The 17,291-nt window shown below is 35.9% G+C and overlaps 1 protein-coding gene and 1 long non-coding RNA gene across 4 annotated transcripts in view; one reads left to right on the forward strand and one right to left on the reverse strand.

Annotated features, from left to right (window-relative positions):
- The window catches only part of KATNBL1 (katanin regulatory subunit B1 like 1), a 63,775-nt gene that overhangs the window by 24,375 nt on the left and 22,109 nt on the right, over nt 1-17,291 (forward strand). The window lies entirely within an intron of this gene.
- LOC143655861 (uncharacterized) lies at nt 1,073-15,855 on the reverse strand. Of its 3 annotated transcripts, XR_013162314.1 has the most exons (4): nt 15,721-15,855; nt 11,809-12,727; nt 10,355-10,575; nt 1,073-4,788 (listed from the first exon to the last, which is right to left on the reverse strand). It is a non-coding gene; the product is annotated as an uncharacterized LOC143655861 (long non-coding RNA). The 3 variants fall into 3 exon arrangements; XR_013162315.1 differs by having other exon boundaries at nt 1,073-10,575; nt 11,949-12,727; nt 15,721-15,854; XR_013162313.1 differs by having other exon boundaries at nt 1,073-10,575; nt 15,721-15,854.

Genomic DNA, 17,291 nt, shown 5'->3' on the forward strand with positions numbered 1-17,291 from the left:
CAGAAAACCAATAAACTCATCCTCTGTGCATATAGATTTTTATTCTGCTTTTTAAACATTCCATTATTTTATGAGTCTTTTTCCACTTCGTAGAACATTTTTTGAAAATAGTGTCTTTAAATATTTCATTTTGAACACTGATACCATTTGGACCAGCCTTGGCTTTCTCATCTCCCTTTTTTTATCATATTGTTCTTTAACCTGATACAAATCACATTATTAAACATAAGTACTACAGATACCACAGGAGTTACTGAGAATTTAACAGCTAAATTTAAGAGGAAGGAATCAGTATCCACAGATGCTAAAGAAGGTTACAGAAAATCTCATCTTTACTAGAAAATTTCATCTTTACATTCTTTTCTTCTCCCCTTCACTGAAATTCTTGCATGAAAAAAAAAGGTCTGTGCTCATCCTTCCCTTCCACTTCTTGAGTGGCACCTTCCTTATGGGGAAACGTGTGATACGTCTTTTTGCCTATTAAATGTTCTAACAGGCTTAAAAGAAAGGAGAAAATGTTTACTCATGTACAGGGGCAGGGAAGGATAGGAAGTAGGGCTTCCTTATGTCCATCTGTTACCATCTCCTCAGAAAAATTAGTACTCTTATCTTATTTGGCTTGAATAGGCCTTATAATGTTTGTTTATTCAGGACTGAAAATATTAATTCCAACGGAATGAATTGGATTCAGTTAATGAAAACAAAGATGAGGTAGAAAGGCATGGATTTTATGCCTTAGCTCTGCACCAATTAGCTAAGTGACTGGGCACAAGGTACTTAATCTTTCTAGGTTTAAAAAAAAAAAAATAAGCCTGCCGCTTTAACCTCTAAACCCTCTTTATTTCTTGTTCCTATTTTATTATTATAGGACGGTGGTAGTTATTGGAGCAGAATTGCTCGTGCAGGGAATATTAATTATCATGATTCTTTGTACACAGCCAAGTTTTGTTTTTCAAGAAGAGGAATGAAATTGACTAGAGAAATTGTAAAGTTAAATACAATGTAAATCATCAATATACTGTAGTATATTAAAGTAAAAAGAAACAAGTTAATTTGATCTTGAGTTGTTAAAGATAAAAGTCCAGACATGTTTCATTCCTGCGTGATGAGATTTTCTTACCATTGTTAGTAGGTAGGTAGTATCTGAACTCTTAGAAATTTTTAATCATTGATTTGGCAGTCATCTGCTTCATGTTTCTTAGGAGAGAGTGACTATGTAAAGAGAATTCATCCCTCCACCCCATTTACATGCCACTGATGTTTTCTGCTTTCTAAAGAAAATACCCATAACAATCACTGTATTGTCTTTATTTTTAAAAAATTGCACTGTATACAATGTTCAGGATAGTTATAAGTGAAGTTAGTATTTTGCTCCCTTCTCAGTATGTCCTGACCATTGCTTTTATTTTATTAATGCCTGTTTTATTCTTAGTTCATTGAAAGCTTATCCTTTCCACTTTCTCTAATCACTGTTTTCAACCTCTCTCAATCCTGTTAATGATAAATGAATGTTGAGTTTCATCAGATGCTTTTCCTACATCAGTTGATATGATCATGTAATTTTTCTTCTTTAGCTTGTTAATATGGTGGATTACATTGACTCATTTTCAAATACTGGGCTAGCATTGCATCCCTAAAATAAGCCCCACTTAGTCATTGTGTATAATTTTTTTTTTGTATTACTGAATTCTATTTGCTAATATTTTTTAAAGGATTTTTTCCATCTATATTCTGAGTAATATTGCTCTGTAGTTTTTCTCTTTTGTGTACTTTCTCACTCTTGTTTTGGGATCAGGGTAGTTATATTTTCCTAAAATGAATTGGGAAGCATTCTTTTTTCTTGAAAAGAATGATATCTGTTCATTCCTGATATAAATTTGTTACTCTTATTAATAGGTTTATCCATTTTATTGATCTTTTCAAAGAACTAGTTCTTTGAAACCAGCTCCTCATTGATTTTTTCTATTGTTCTAATTTCAATTTCATTGATTGCTGCTCTTTAACTTTATTATTTCCTTCCTGCATCTTGCTTTAGGTTTATTTTGCTCTTCTTTTCCTAGGTTCTTTTTTTTGTCGGGGGTGGGGGGTGCATGGTCTGGGAATTGAACTGGGTCTCCTGCATGGAAGGCAAGCATTCTACCGCTGAACCACCCATGCACGTACTAGGTTATTGAAGTGGGAACTTAAACTATTGAGACTTTTGCTCTTTTCTAATTTATGCATTTTAGTGCTAAAAATTTCCCTTTTACCCACTGCTTTAGCTGTGACCCACCAATTTTGAATATGTTATGTCTTCATTTTCATTCAATTCAATGTATTTTTAAAATTTTCCTTGAGGCTTCCTTTGACCCATGTATTATTAGAAATGTATCTTTGTTATTAATTTCTCCTTTCATTCCATTGCAATTACAGAACACACTGCATGATTTCAGTTTTTAAAAATATGTTGAGATTTTGTTTTATGACTCAGGATATATAGTCGGTCTTGGTATATGCTCTATGAGTACTTGAAAAAAAGTGTATTCTTCTGTCATTGCATGGAGAATTCTATGAATGTCAATAAAGTCCTGTTGAGTCCTCTTGGTTGGTTGATGATAGTCTTGTGTTAGTTGCTCTGTCAATTGTTGAGAGAGGATTTTTGAAGTCTCCAACTATCATTGTGGGTGTGTCTATTTCTCCTTTCAGTTCTCTCAATTTGTCCTTCACTTATTTTGCAACTCTGTTTTTTGGATGCATAGCACATTTAAGATTTCTATGTCTTATTGGTAGATTGAACATTTTATTTTATTTTATTTTTACATGGGCAGGCACCAGGAATCGAACCCGGGTCCTCTGGCATGGCAGGCAAGAATTCGTGCCTGCTGAGCCACCATGGTCCGCCCGATTGAACATTTTATTATGTAATATCCCTTTCTGTCTTTGGTAGTTTTCCTTGCTCTGAAGCCTTCCTTATTTTATATTAATATAGTTATTCCCACTTCCCTTTGATTAATGTTTGCATGATACATCTTTTTCTGTTCTTTTATTTCCAACCTGCTTACATCATATTTGAAGTATGTCTTTTGTAGAAAGCATTTAATTGGGTTATATTTTTTAATCAACTCTGCCAATCCCTGTTTTTAAATTGATATATTTAGACCATTTACATTTAATGTAATGTTTTGAAATATTAGGGTTTAAGTCTACCAATATTTTTCTTTGCTTTCTATTTGTTCTCTCTGTCTTTTATGTTTATTTTCTTTTTCCTACCTTCCTGTGGCATATTTGAACTTTTTTTTTTTAGAATTCCGTTTTCCCTTGTCTCTCTTTTTTTTCAGTGTATCTATTTGTGTAGCTTTTTAGTGATAACTCCACATATTGCATTATATGTACATCTCAGGGTCTGATTGTGTAGTTGTTTTACCAAGTAAAATGCTGTAGAAATCTTACCTCCTTTTACTTCCCTTTACCCTCCTCAGTTTATAATATGAATGTCTTAAATATTTCTTCTACATGTATTTTAGAACCACATAAGACAGTGTTATAATTATTGCTTCAGCCATCAAACATATTTTAGGAAACTCAAGTAGAGGATGAAACTTTATTACATTTACTCATATTTTTCCTTACTGTATTTTTTCTTCCTTCCTGATGTTCCAAAATTCTTTCTTTTATCATTTCCTTTCTATTTGGGGGCAAAAGAAAGCCTTCCTTTAACCATTCTTTTAGGGTAAATATGCTGGTGACAAATTCTTTTAATTTTCTTTCATCTGAATGTCTTACTTTCCCCTTCATTCCAGAAGGATATTTTCTTACTATATGACATTGTAGGTTGATAGTTCTTTTCTTTTACTATTTGAAAAATATGCCACTTCCTTCTGACTCTTCCCCAGCTGTCTCCATTTCTCTGTAATGGCACCAGCATTATACATCAATTTTATTTATGTAAAGCCATCTCTCTTGGGCTTGCTAACATGTTCCATTGTAGATTGGTTGTCCTCTACTTCTGGTATACAGCCTTTATCCCTAGATCTTCTGTCATAACCATCCTGGAAATTCTCTACCTGTCTCTGCTGTTGGATCTCTATTTTGCATCTTTCTCTTTTGGGAGTATTCCCTTTGTAATTGCTTACTAGGAAGAAATTTTTGAAAATTTGCACATCTCAAATATCTTTCTTCTACTCAGACTTTATTAATAATTTGGCTGGATATAGAATTTTTAATTGGATAGCTTGTTTTTTGTTGTTGTGTTGTAATTAAGTTCTTTTTTACATTCTGGATACTAAATCATTATCAAATCTGTGATTTTCAAGTATTGTCACTCATTCTGTAGGTTGTTTTTTTACTTTCTTGATAATGCCTTTTTCTTTTTGGCCAGGAATCAAACTCAGGTCTCCTGCATGGCAGGTGAGAATTCTGCCACTGAACCACCGTTGTCCTGCCCTCTTGATAATAATGTCTTTTGACGCCCAAAAGTTTTACTTATTTCTTTTGTTGCTTGTATGGTTGGTCAAGAATCCATCCCAGATTAGTCAAGGTCATGAAGATTTACTCATATGTTTCCTTCTAAGTGTTTTATAGTTTTCACTATTATGTTTAGATCATTGATCAATTTTTAGTTATTTTTTGAATATAGTATGAGATAGGAATCCACCCTCACTCTTCTACATCTGGATATCTAGTTGTCTCATAACCATTTGTGAAGAGACTGTTTTCTCCCCCATTGAATGGTCTTCCTTTCCTTGTCAAAAGTCAGTTGGCTGGTGTTTACGGCAGCAGTGTTCATGATTCACAGTGGATGGAGGTGGCCTAAGGGTACAGTGACCAAGGAGTGAAAAGAGGAACTGCAGTATATACATACAACGGACTACTGAGCAGCTGCAAAGGGGAATGAAGGTTGTGAGGTATGCAACTAGGTGAATGAACTTGAGGACAGTATGTTGAATTAAAATGTTAGAAACAAAAAGACAAATATTATCCTGCCTCACTCATATGGACTAACTATAATATACAAGTACTTGGGGAACTGACATTGAGAGCATAGGTTATCAGGTTGGGGCCTATTGTAAAGGGTCCTAGATTGTAAGCTCTTATAGCAGCCACATCTATTCTGGAGCTGTAACTTTTACTTCTAAATTCTGAGATACTGACCTATTACTCTATAACATGGTCATCCCCAGAAATTTCGGGAATTTATGTGACATCTGAGATACAGAATTAGAGCTCTGAAGCTATGAAAGTCACCATTACCCCATACTGCAGCTGTTAAAAAAGTTGAAAAAGTGATCAGACTTCTACTATAGATATGAATGAAGCTAATCTGGATAGGACTAAGGTAAATCAGAATACAAGATAAAGGATGATGTTAGTTTATAAGATGCTGGAATACAGTATACCAGAAACTGAATGGCTTTTATAAAGGGAATTTATTAAGTTGCAAGTTTACGGGTCTGAGGCCATGAAAATGTCCAAATTAAGGCACTAACAAGAGGTTACCTTCACTCAAGAAAGGCTTATGCCATCCAGAACAGCCCTGTCAGCTGGGAAGTCATGCCACTGGCATCTGCTGGAAGCTTTGGGTTCTGGACACCTCTCTCATCTGAGAAGACACACAGTGACGTCTGCTAACTTTTTCTCCTCATTTCATATGCCTTCCTGGGGGGCTCTTTCCTTCTGCATCTCCAAAGATCTCTGGCTATGAGGGCTCTGTTAACTCGCAAGCTTTTTCCAAAATGATTCCCTCTTAAAGTGCTTCAGCAAGCAACCCCACCTTGAATGGGTAGAGACATATTGTCATGGAAACCATCTAATCAAAAGTTACAACCCACAGTTGGGTGGGTCACATTTCCATGGAAATAATCAGAAAGATCCTACCCAACAATTTTGAATAACTATTAAAGGACATGACTTTTCTGGGGTACATAATATCTTCGAACTGGCACAGATGAAGGGTCCATATTTTAAAACTTTAACATCTGTGTGAGACCAAAGTGTCCATATTTTAAAACTTTAACATTTGTGTGAGACCAAAGGGAAAAAAATGTTTATTTGGTACAAAACTTATATTTTGGGTAGTGATTTATCTAATTTAACTTGTATGGTAACTTTATTTGAACACCATAATTACATGGAATCTTGAATAGGGCGTGAGGTCTTCTTGGTCTGTACGGGTTAGTGTGATGTCCCAATACATCCCACAGTAATTTGGTCAGAGAATAAAGAAGTATTGGCAGAGTCCCCTTGGGTGACTGAGGAGAAAGGAAAAAATATTCAACTTCCCCATCTGGGGAATTCCTGATACTCTCACAAGCAAGCAGTGGGAAGAACCAATTCAATAGTCTGAACCCTCGATCTTGAAGCTAACCCTGTGCCAATTTCAAAGGATTATTTACACTAGAAAAGCTGTGTTTTAATCCTGACCCATCTTGTGGAGGCAGCCTTTTCTTTTAGTCCCTATTCAGCACTGTAGGTTGGAAACTTGATTAGATTATCTCCACAGAGATGTGGCATGCCCAATTGTGGGTATCAGCCTTTGATTAAAGGGAGATGTGTCTCCACCCATTCCAGGTGGGTCTTGATTAGTTTACTGGAATTCTTTAAAAGGGAAAGCATTTTGGAAAAAGCTTCAGAGTCAAGAGAACCACAAGAGTCCATGCAGCCAGAGACCTTTGGAGATGAAGAAGGAAAATGCCTCCCAGGGGAACTTCATGAAATAAGAAGCCTAGAGAGAAAGCTAGCAGAGAGAGCGAAACCCTGAACTTCATCGACCTTTCTTAAATGAAGGTAACCTCTTGTTGGTGCTTTAATTTGGACATTTTTATAGACTTGCTTTAATTTGGACATTTTCACAGCCTTAGAACTGTGAACTTGCAACTCAATAAATTCCCCTTTTTAAAAGCCATTCTGTTTCTGGTTTATTGCATTCTGGAAGCTAGCAAACTAGAACAGCCCCTATGAAACTTATTCCTGCAAAGGAGAAGCTAAGCCTACTTATAATTATGCCCAGGTGTCGCCCCCAGAGAACTGCTTTTGTTTTTCAGATATGGCCTCTTTTGCTAAGCTAACTTGGCAGGTTAACTCACTGCCCTCTCCTCTACAAGAGTGTAAAATTCCCTGGCAACTTGGGACAGGATTCCTGGAATGAGCCAGGTCCTGTCTTCGTGGGATTGAGAAAACTTTCTTGACCAAAAAGGGGAAGAGGGAAATGAGACAAAATAGTTTCAGTGACTGCTCTCAGTTAAAACTCTGTTTCATATGGAGTTGAGACTTATCCTGGAGGTTATTCTTATGCATTATAGAGATATCTCTTTTTAGGTTATGATGTATTGCTGAAGACGTATCGGAGGGAAGTACCTGAAACTGTTGAGCTGTGTTCCAGTAGCCTTGATTCTTGAAGATGATTGTATAACAATATAACTTACAGTGTGACCATGTGATTGTGAAAGCCTTGTGTCTGGTACTCCTTTTTTCTAGGGTATGGACAGATGAGTAAAAAAATAAGGAAAAATAAATAATAGGAAGAATAAAGGGTGAAAAGAAAAATTGATCAGCTTGAAATACTAGTGGTCAATGAGAGGGAGGGGTAAGGAGTGTATGGGTTTTTCGTTTTTCTTTTTATTTCTTTTTCTGGAGTGATGCAAATGTTTTTAAAATGCTCATGGTGATGAATACACAGCTATGTGATGATATTGTGAGCCATTGATTATATACTGTGGATGGACTGTATGTATGTGAAGATTCCTCAATAAAAATATATTTTTTAAAAAGTCAGTTGGCCATGGATGGTTTATTTCTGGACCCTCAATTCTATTCCTTTGGCCTATGTATCTATCCTTATGCTAGTACCATGCTATTTTGATTACTATAACTTTGTGGTAAGTTTGAAATTGGGAAGTGTGAGCCCTTAACTTTGTCTTCTGTCTCAAAATTATTTTGGCTATTTGGGACCTGTGGCAATTTGGTGTTAATTTGAGGATCATCCTTTCTTTTTCTGCCACAAAGTCTCTTTTGATAGAAATCATACTCAATCTGTAGGTCACTTTTAGTAGTAGTGACATCTGAACAATATTAAATCTTGCAATCCATGAATGCAGTATGACTTCCCATTTCTCTAGGTCTTTAATTTCTTTCAGCAATTTTATAGTTTTTAGTATAAAAGTCTTTCAGTTTCGATGCAAATGTACTAAGAAACGATGATCATGCATCTATGTGATGATGTTAAGAATTACTGATTGCATATGTAGAATGGTATGATTTCTAAATGTTGGGTTAATTTCTTTTTTTTCTTTTTTTTCTGTTAATTAATTAAAAAAAAAAAAGTCTTTCAGTTTGGTTAAATTTATTCCTGGGTATTTTATTCTCTTGGATTGTATTGTAAATGAGATTGTCTTCTTAATTTCATTTTCAGATTGTTCATTGTTGGTAGAAACACAGTTGATTTTTGTGTATTAATCTTGTACCCTGCAACTTTGCTTAACTGGTTTATTTGCCCTGGTAGCTTTCTTGTGGATTCTTTGGTATTTTATATATATAGTTTCATGTTATCTGCAAAGAGAGATAATTTTACTTCTTCCTTTCCAATTTTGACATTTTTTTTTCTTTTTCTTGTTTAAGTGCTCTGGCTAGAATTTTCAGTGCAATGTTAAATGGCATTTTTGAAAGCAGGCTTTTTGTTGTTGTTGTTCACAATCTCAGAGGGAAATTCTTTACCATTGAGCATAATATTATCTGTGAGTTTTTTCATAAATTGCCTTTTATCTTGTTGAGAAAGTTCCCTTCTATTCCTGGTTTTCTGAGTGTTTATCATGAAAGGATATTGGATTTTTTCAGAAGCTTTATCTGCATCAGTTGGGATGATCATGTGTTTTTCTCCCTTCATAGTGCATTACATTGATTGATTTTCTTATGTTGAATCACCTTAGCACTCCTGGGATAAATTCTACTTGGTCAAGATGTACAGTCCTTTTAATACTTATTTCAGTTCATTTTGTTGAGGATTTTTACATCTGTATTTATAAGGGATATTGAGCTGTAATTTTCTTTTTTTGTGATGTCTTTTTTTTTATGAGTAAAAAAAAAATTTGTATAGTTTATTGTTGTATGTCCTGAGATTTTTTTATTTTACTTTTTACACAGCAAAAACTAATTAATACAGCCACTCTCAATGAGGCCTTGATAACCAAAAAATTAAACATTTTACTCCTGAAGCTACCATTTTTCAAAGTCTTTAGATTAACACAGATTTTAACCTCATTGAATTCCTTATAATTCAACAATTACAGCAAATATCCAAATGAATGCCAAAATAAAATGGCACCTGCACTGGCTTGAAACTGTTATGTATCCCAGAAAGGCTGACTTTTTTTTTAATGTGTATATACATAAATTTCAAAGATCATCGCAACAGTTAATTGTAGGTCAGATTTCACAGTTTGGTATGGGTTACAATTCCACAATTTCAGTTTTTTGCTTCTAGCTGCTCTAAGATGCTGGAGACTAAAATAAGTATCAATATAATGATTCAGCAATCATACTCATTTGTTAAACCCTACCTTCTCTGTATAACTCCACTATCACTTTTGATCTTTCTCCCACTCTTTAGGGGTATTTGGGTTATGTCCTTCCTTCTTTTTTCGTGTTGGAGGGGGCTGTCAATAATTTGGAATGGGGGATGGAACTAGTTGATGTTCTGGAGAGGCTGGCATCTGTGCATTTCAGGACTTATCTGGTCCAGGGATCCATCTGGAGGTTGTAGGTTTATGGTGAGTTACCCTAGTGCATGGAACCTCTGTAGAATCTTATATAATACCCTAGGTTTTCTTTAGGATTGGCAGGAATGATTTTGGTTGGGGGTTGGCAAGTTATGGTAGGTAGCAATGTCTAACTGAAGCTTGTGTTAAGAGTGACCTAAAGAGTAGCCTTTTGACTCTATTTGAACTCTCAGACCTGATACCTTATCTGTCACACTTCTTTTCCCCCTTTTGGTCAAGATGGCATCATTGATCCCATGGTACCAGGGCCAGACTCATCCCTGGGAGTCTTCTCCCATGCTGCCAGGGAGACTTTCACCCCTGGATGTCATGTCCCACATAGCAGGGAGGGCAATGATTTCACTTGCAGAGTTGGGCTTAGAGCGAGACAGAAAGGCCACATCTGAGCAGCAAAAGAGGTCCTCTGGAAGTAACTCTAAGGCATAATTGTAGGCTAAGCTTCTCTGCTATATACGTAGCTTCTTTTCTTGTGATTTTTTTATCAGGCCACCTTATCAGGGTTAATTCTGGCCTTACAAAATGAGTTAGGCAATGTCCCCTCTTTGATATTTTGATAGAGTTTGAGAATTAAGGTTAATTCTCTTTAAATTCTTGGTAGAACTCACCAGTGAATCCATCTGACCCCGGATATCATTCTTTTTGTGTGTACAGTTCTATTAGTTTTGACATACTAATCAAGATATAGAACACTTTTCTGGGAACTTTGACCATCATTGATGTCAGTATTTTCAGGGGAGTGTGTGTGTGTTCTTCTAGGACTGGCAGGAATTCCCACAGAAGAATCGTTAGTACTCATCCGCAGAGCTTCAAGCCTTGCTGACATCTTCTGTAAGCCAAGTGGTAGAAAGAAAGTTAGAGGTCTCAACATATCTTATGTAAATTTTTTTTCTTTTGTCTGTATAATTAAAAAATTTTTTTACATATTTTTTATTTAAGAAAACAAGCAATACACTTAGAACCAGCAAAAATGGATATCTTAGCTTAACCATAGGAATATTTAAATAAAGTATCCATACAATCATTGTAAATGTGCGCGATAAGTTTCACAAACCAATTTAAAATTAAGGCAACAAGGGGGCAGGCTATGGTGGCTCAACAGGCAGAGTTCTCACTAGCCATCTCAGAGACCCGTTTTCAATTCCCAGTGCCTGCCCATGCAAAGTAAATAAATAAAAATACGGCAACAAGGAAAAAAATCTTCATATTCAGACAGCAACATTCTTAAATTCTAAGTATTAAAAACTAACTTAGATACCATTTGATCAGCTGTCAAACTGTGAATGTTCTCAAAATATCAAGTAGAAAGTTATTAACAAATATCAGCTTTGCAGAATGAGCTGAGAATTAACATCAAGGGATTCAGAGAACCTTCTCGACCAAAGGGGGAAGAGTGAAATGAGACTAAGTGTCAATGGCTGAGAGATTCCAAACAGAGTCAAGAGGTTATCCTGGAGGTTATTCTTATGCATTAAGTAGATATCACCTTGTTGTTCAAGATGTAGTGGAGAGGCTGGAGGGAACTGCCTGAAAATGTAGAGCTGTGTTCCAGTAGCCATGTTTCTTGATGATGATTGAACAATGATATAGCTTTCACAATGAGACTCTGTGAATGTGAAAACCTTGTGTCTGATGCTCCTTTTTAGCTACTATATCAACAGAAGAGTAGAATATATGGAATAAAAATAAATAATAGGAGGGAACAAATGTTAAAATAAATTTAGATTGAAATGCTAGTGGTAAATGAAAGCAAGGGGTAAGGGATTTGGTATGTATAATCTTTTTTTTTTCTCTATTATAGTTTTATTTCTTTTTCTGTTGTCTTTTTATTTCTTTTTCTAAATTGATGCAAATGTTCTAAGAAATGATGACTATGCAACTATGTGATGATATTAAGAATTACTGATTGTATATGTAGAATGGAATGATATCTTAATGTTTTGTTAATTTTTTTAATTAATAAAAAAAGTTTAAAAAAATCAACTTTGCTATAATAGTGAGCTATATTGCTATCATTATGTAAACTTTTACTTCATTCTCCTGTTTGGAACTTCATTCTTACCTTCATTTGTGCCTGGTGTTTCCCATTGTAAGGACTCTATTTTATACTTTCCATAGAATAAAACTCCATTCTTTTACTGGAATGGAGAAGGGGATCTGGATATCTAATGTCATAAAAATGGAAAAGGTTCTTGGCCCCACCTTTATTTCCATTTCTTGAAGGACCTCAGTATTGCCAATTTGTGAACATGTTGGGGTTCTGCTTCTCACCTTTCCACATTGCTGATTTAGGATTTGGGTTTCTCAAGAGTGATTCAGTTACCACTTCTTCTTTGCAGTTTCCAAAATGCTGCCGTCACCTAATCTTTTCTCTTTGTCATTATGGGTTTGTATATCTTCTTTAGAGAAATGTCTATTCAAGTCCTTTGCTTGTTTTTTAAACAGGGTGTTTGTCTTCTTAATGCTCAGCTGTAGGAGTTCTTTATATACTCTGCATATTAAACCCTTATCAGATACATGGTTCACAATTATTTTCTCCCATTCTGTAACTTGTCTTTCCACTTTCTTAGTAGTGTCCTTTGATACACAAAAGTTTTTCTTTTTTTATAAGATCCATCTTATTTTTTTTTTCTTTTGTTGCTCTTGCTTTTAGTGTCATACTTAAGAAGTCACTGTCACTACTAAATCCAAAGTTATGATGGTTACCCCTATGTTTCTTCTAGGACTTTTATGGGTTTTGTATTATGTTGAAGTCCTTGATCCATTTAGTGTTAATTTTTACATGGTGTGAGATTAGGTCTAGCTTCATTCTTTTGCAAATTGATATCCAGTTTTCCCAGCACCATTTTTTGAAGACACCTTTCTTTCTCCGATTAATGTATATAACATCACATCAAAAATCAGTTGAGGGCGCGCCACAGTGGCTTAGCAGGCAGAGTTCTTTCCTGCCATGCCGGAGACCTGGGTTCGATTGCTGGTGCCTGCCATGTAAAAAAAAAAAAAAAAAATCAGTTGACCAAAGTCTCACCCCAATCAAGGTGGCAGAGTGAGTCACTTCAGGTATCCATCATTTCACAGAAGTTTTGAACAAACAGCAAGAATTGGCAGAAATATCTTTCTAAAAACTCCAGGAAGCAGTGAAAGGATTACACTAACAGGGCAAGCATCACATCAGGAGAAAGCCAGTTAAGAAGCTAAGCATACTTACAATTATGTGTAAAAGTTACTTCCAGAAAACCTCTTTTGTTGCTCAGGTATGGCCTCTCTCTCTCTCTCTCTCTCTCTCTCTCTCTCTCTCTCTCTCTCTCTCTCTCTCTCTCTCTCTCTCTCTCTCTCTCTCTAATTTTCTGCCAGGAAGATCATTACCCTCCCTCCTAAGAGGAATATGACATCTAGCCATGAAAGTCTCCCAGGCAATGTGGGACATGGCTCCCAGGGATGAGCCTGGCCCTGGCACCATGGGATCCGCAATGCCCTCCTGACCAAAAGGCAGAAAAGAAATTTAACAAATAAGGTATCAGTGATAAAAAAAAGAATTCAAATAGAGGCGACAAGCTATTCTTGAGGCTACTCTTATGCAAGCTTCAGCTAGATGTTGCTAATTGCCAAGGTTTGCCAAACCCCAACTAATACGATTCCTGTTAACCCTAAAGAATGCCTAGGGCTCTATCTGAGATTCTACTTACTAAGATTATTTTCCAAAGACCTACAACCTCTGGATGGTTCCTAGGCCAGGTAAGTCCTGAAACTCAGAGGGGCCAGCCTCTCCAAGAATATCATCTAGTTCCATCCCCTTACCCCATATTGTCAACACCCCTTTCCAGCATGAAAAAATTAGAATGGGCATAGCCAAATACCCCTAAAGATTGGGAGAAGGATCAAAGAAGAAGGAAGAGTTAAAACAGAGAAGATAGGATTTAACAAATGAGTATGACTGTTGAATCATTATATCGATATTTCGTTTAGTCTCCAGTGTCTTGGAATAGCTAGAAGGAAAAACCTGAAATTGTGTAATTGTAACCTACACCAGACTAAAATGTGTCCTATAACTACTTCTTACAATATATTTTGAAATTAATTGCTTTTCTGTATATATGTTAGATTTCACAATAAAAAATGTTAGAGAGAGAGTCATTTAAAGCAGAGGACATTCATATCCATGTAAATGTATGAATTCCTAGGGCCACACATGCATGCACAGAAGGGATCAGGGAAGCCCCTATGCTTTGGTCTTGAGCTATTTCCAAACACATCTGTAGGTAAGCCCTGATGGAAAGCAACTGCACAGGTCATTCTGCAAAAATTAGGACAGGTATTTTCTCTTTTTTTGTTGGTTAGCTCCTGACATTCAAGGAAAGTTCTGTCATAACACTAGCCAGATACATGTCCAAGGAACAGGACCTCAGTCTAAATTCCAACAATAACATAGTAAAATTCAAAGCGTCCAGATTTCAGTGGTAGATAACAAAACATGCAAAGAAGCAAGAAGTGATAGCCCAGGCAAAGGAGAGAATTAAAGCATTGAAATCTATGAATGAGGAGGATTAGACCTGAGATATTCAAGACAAAGATTGTTTTAAATTATTCCTAAATATGTTCAAAGAACTAAAGGAGAACATGAACAAAGAACTAAAGGGGATCAGGTAAACAAGGGATGAACACAATGAGAATATCAATAGAGAGATGGAAATCACGAAAAAGGAACCACCTAAAGACCACAGTAACAGAAATTTAAAATTCTCTAGAGGGTGGGCAGTGGTGGCTCAGTGGCAGAGTTCTTGCCTGCCATGCTGGAGACCTGGGTTTGGTTCCCGGTGCCTGCCCATGTAAAAAAAAAAAAAAAGAAAGAAAGAAAAAAGAAATTCCCTAGAGGGGTTTAATAGCATATACCTGTCAGAAGAAAGAGTCACAGAAAACATGAAGATAAGACCATTGAAATAATCCAATCCGAGGAGCAGAAAGAAGAAAAATTAACAGAGCCTGAGAAACCTCTGGGAAACCATAGAGCATGCCAATGTATGTATTATGGAATCCCAGAAAGAGAAGAAGAGACTGGAGTAGAGAGAATACCCAAAGAAATAATGGCTGAAAACTTCCCAGATTTAATTAAGACATGATTATACATATCCAAGATGCTCAGTAAACAAAACAGACCCACTCTACACTATGTTATGATCAAACTTTTGAATGCTAAAGAAAAAGAGATAATTCTGAAAGCTACAAGAGAGAAGCAACTTGTTACATACAAAAGAACCTCAATATAAGTGCTGATTTATCACCAGAAACCATGGAGGCAAGATGGCAATTGGATGAGGTTTTTAAACTGCTGAAACCTAAAAATTGCCAACCAAGAATTCTATATTTAGTAAAATTGTCTTTCAAAAGCGAAGAATGTAACAAAATAAGTTTTCAGTGGCTCAGATTTCAAATAGAAACAAAAGGTCATTCTGGAGGTTACTCCTGCAGGCTTTAGCTCAATATTACAAATTGTCACAGTATGCCAAGCCCCAACCAACAGTTCCTGAAAACCTTAAAGAAAACCTAAGGATCTATCTAAGACTCTAAAAAAGTTTTACTTATTAAGTTTGTTTTTCAGAAACTTCAAACCTCCGGATTGTTCCTATACACCCTGAAACTTAGAGGTACCAGTCCCTCCTAGAGCATCAACCAGTTGTATTCCCCAACTCCATAATGTTGACATTCCTTTTCAACATGTAGTAGTTAGAATGGTCATTGCCAAAAAAATCCCTAAAGATTAAGAGGGTGATCAAATGAGAGGAAGGAGTTTTAACAGAGACATTAAGATTAACAAAGAATTATAAAACTACTGAATCATACTGTTTTAGTTTGCTAATGCTGCCAGAATGCAATATACCAGAAATGAGTGGCCTTTATAAAGGAGATTTGTTAAGTTTCAGGTTTACAGGTCTAAGGCTGTAAAAATGCCCAAACTAAGGCATTCAGAGAAAGATACCTTTACTCAAGAAAGGTTGATAGCATCCAGAACTCCTCTGTCAGGTGGGAAGACACATGGCTGGCATCTGCTGGTCTTTGGCTTCTGGATTCAAATAGCTTCCCTGGGGGTGTTTTCAAATGGATGGAGACACATCTCCTTGGAAACCACCTAGTCAAAAGGTCCCATCCTCTGTTGGGTGGATCACATCTCCATGGAAACAACTTAATCACAAAGATCCCACCCAAACAATAGATCTGCCCCCACAGATTGGATTAGGATAAAAACATGGCTTTTCTGGGGTACATAACTGTTTCAAACCAGCACGATTATGGATATTTCTTTTTAGTTTCTAGTTTATTAGGACAACCAGAAGGAAATACCTGAAATTGTAGGACTGTAACCCATACTGTGAAATTTGCTCTATAATTATTGTTAAACTGTACTTTGAAATTTTTTACTTTTCTGTATATATGTCATATTTCACAGTAAAAAATGTTAAGAAAAAAAATGAGGGATGGAGTAACACATTCCCAGATAGACAAAAACTGAAGGTGTTACCACTAGACTGGCTTTTAAAGAAATGCTGATGGGACTGCCACAAATTGAAAGAAAAGGACACTAGGTAATTGACTGAAGGCAGATGAAGAAATAAAGAATAAAGATCCTTAGTAAAGATAATGACGTGGATAAATATATGCCGGTAATGCTATATTTTTTTATTTGTAACTCTACTTTTTATAGGACCTAAAAGGAAACTGCAGAAAATGTAATGGTAAAACGATGGTTTTGGACTCATAATGTATACATATATAATTGTGACAAGAATTACATTAAGGTGAGGGGCACAGGGGTATAGGCACATAGTTAATGGATGCTATTGAAGTTAAGTTGTTACAGAATCAAACAAGATTGTTTTAGACATAGGATGTAAATTTAACATGGTAAATTACATGGTAGCCACAAAGAAAATATCAGGGAATATACAAACTCATGAGTACAGAAGATATACTCTACTCAAAAGTATAGTTTGCCAGGTGGGGTGGGCAGAGGCAAGAGGGAGCATTAGGAGAATGAGTGTAGGGTTTCTGTTTGGGGTAAAGGAAAATTTCTAGTAATGGTGAGGGTTCTGCAACATTGTTGTGAATGTGATTAGTCCCACTGAGTACTATGCTTGGTTAGGGTTGGGATAGGAAGATTTATGCTATATATCTTTCCACAGTTAAAAAAAGAGAGAGAGAAACTAAAGAAATAAGGACAATAAATTAAATTAATACATTTACATGCAAACATTACGTTGGATGGGATCTAAGAATGGTGGAGAAAAGGCTCAAAAGAATATTAGCGAAGCATGAAAAAATGGGAATGTAAAATGTAAGCTTTATTTTGATGTTAAATTTCTTAAACTTGATATCTTAAGGTGATTGATTACATAAGTGAATATACTTGTTTGTAGGAAAATATACATGGAAATATGTTTTAAGTGGTATGATGTGTGCAACATGCTCAAATGTTAGATAAATAGAAAGAAGGGCGGGAAGGAGAGGGAGGGAGGAAGAAAAATGTGGCAAGGGTGGATATCTGGGGGAAGT

This window comes from Tamandua tetradactyla, chromosome 14 (assembly GCF_023851605.1).
Source record: "Tamandua tetradactyla isolate mTamTet1 chromosome 14, mTamTet1.pri, whole genome shotgun sequence".
Lineage (NCBI taxonomy): Eukaryota > Metazoa > Chordata > Mammalia > Pilosa > Myrmecophagidae > Tamandua > Tamandua tetradactyla.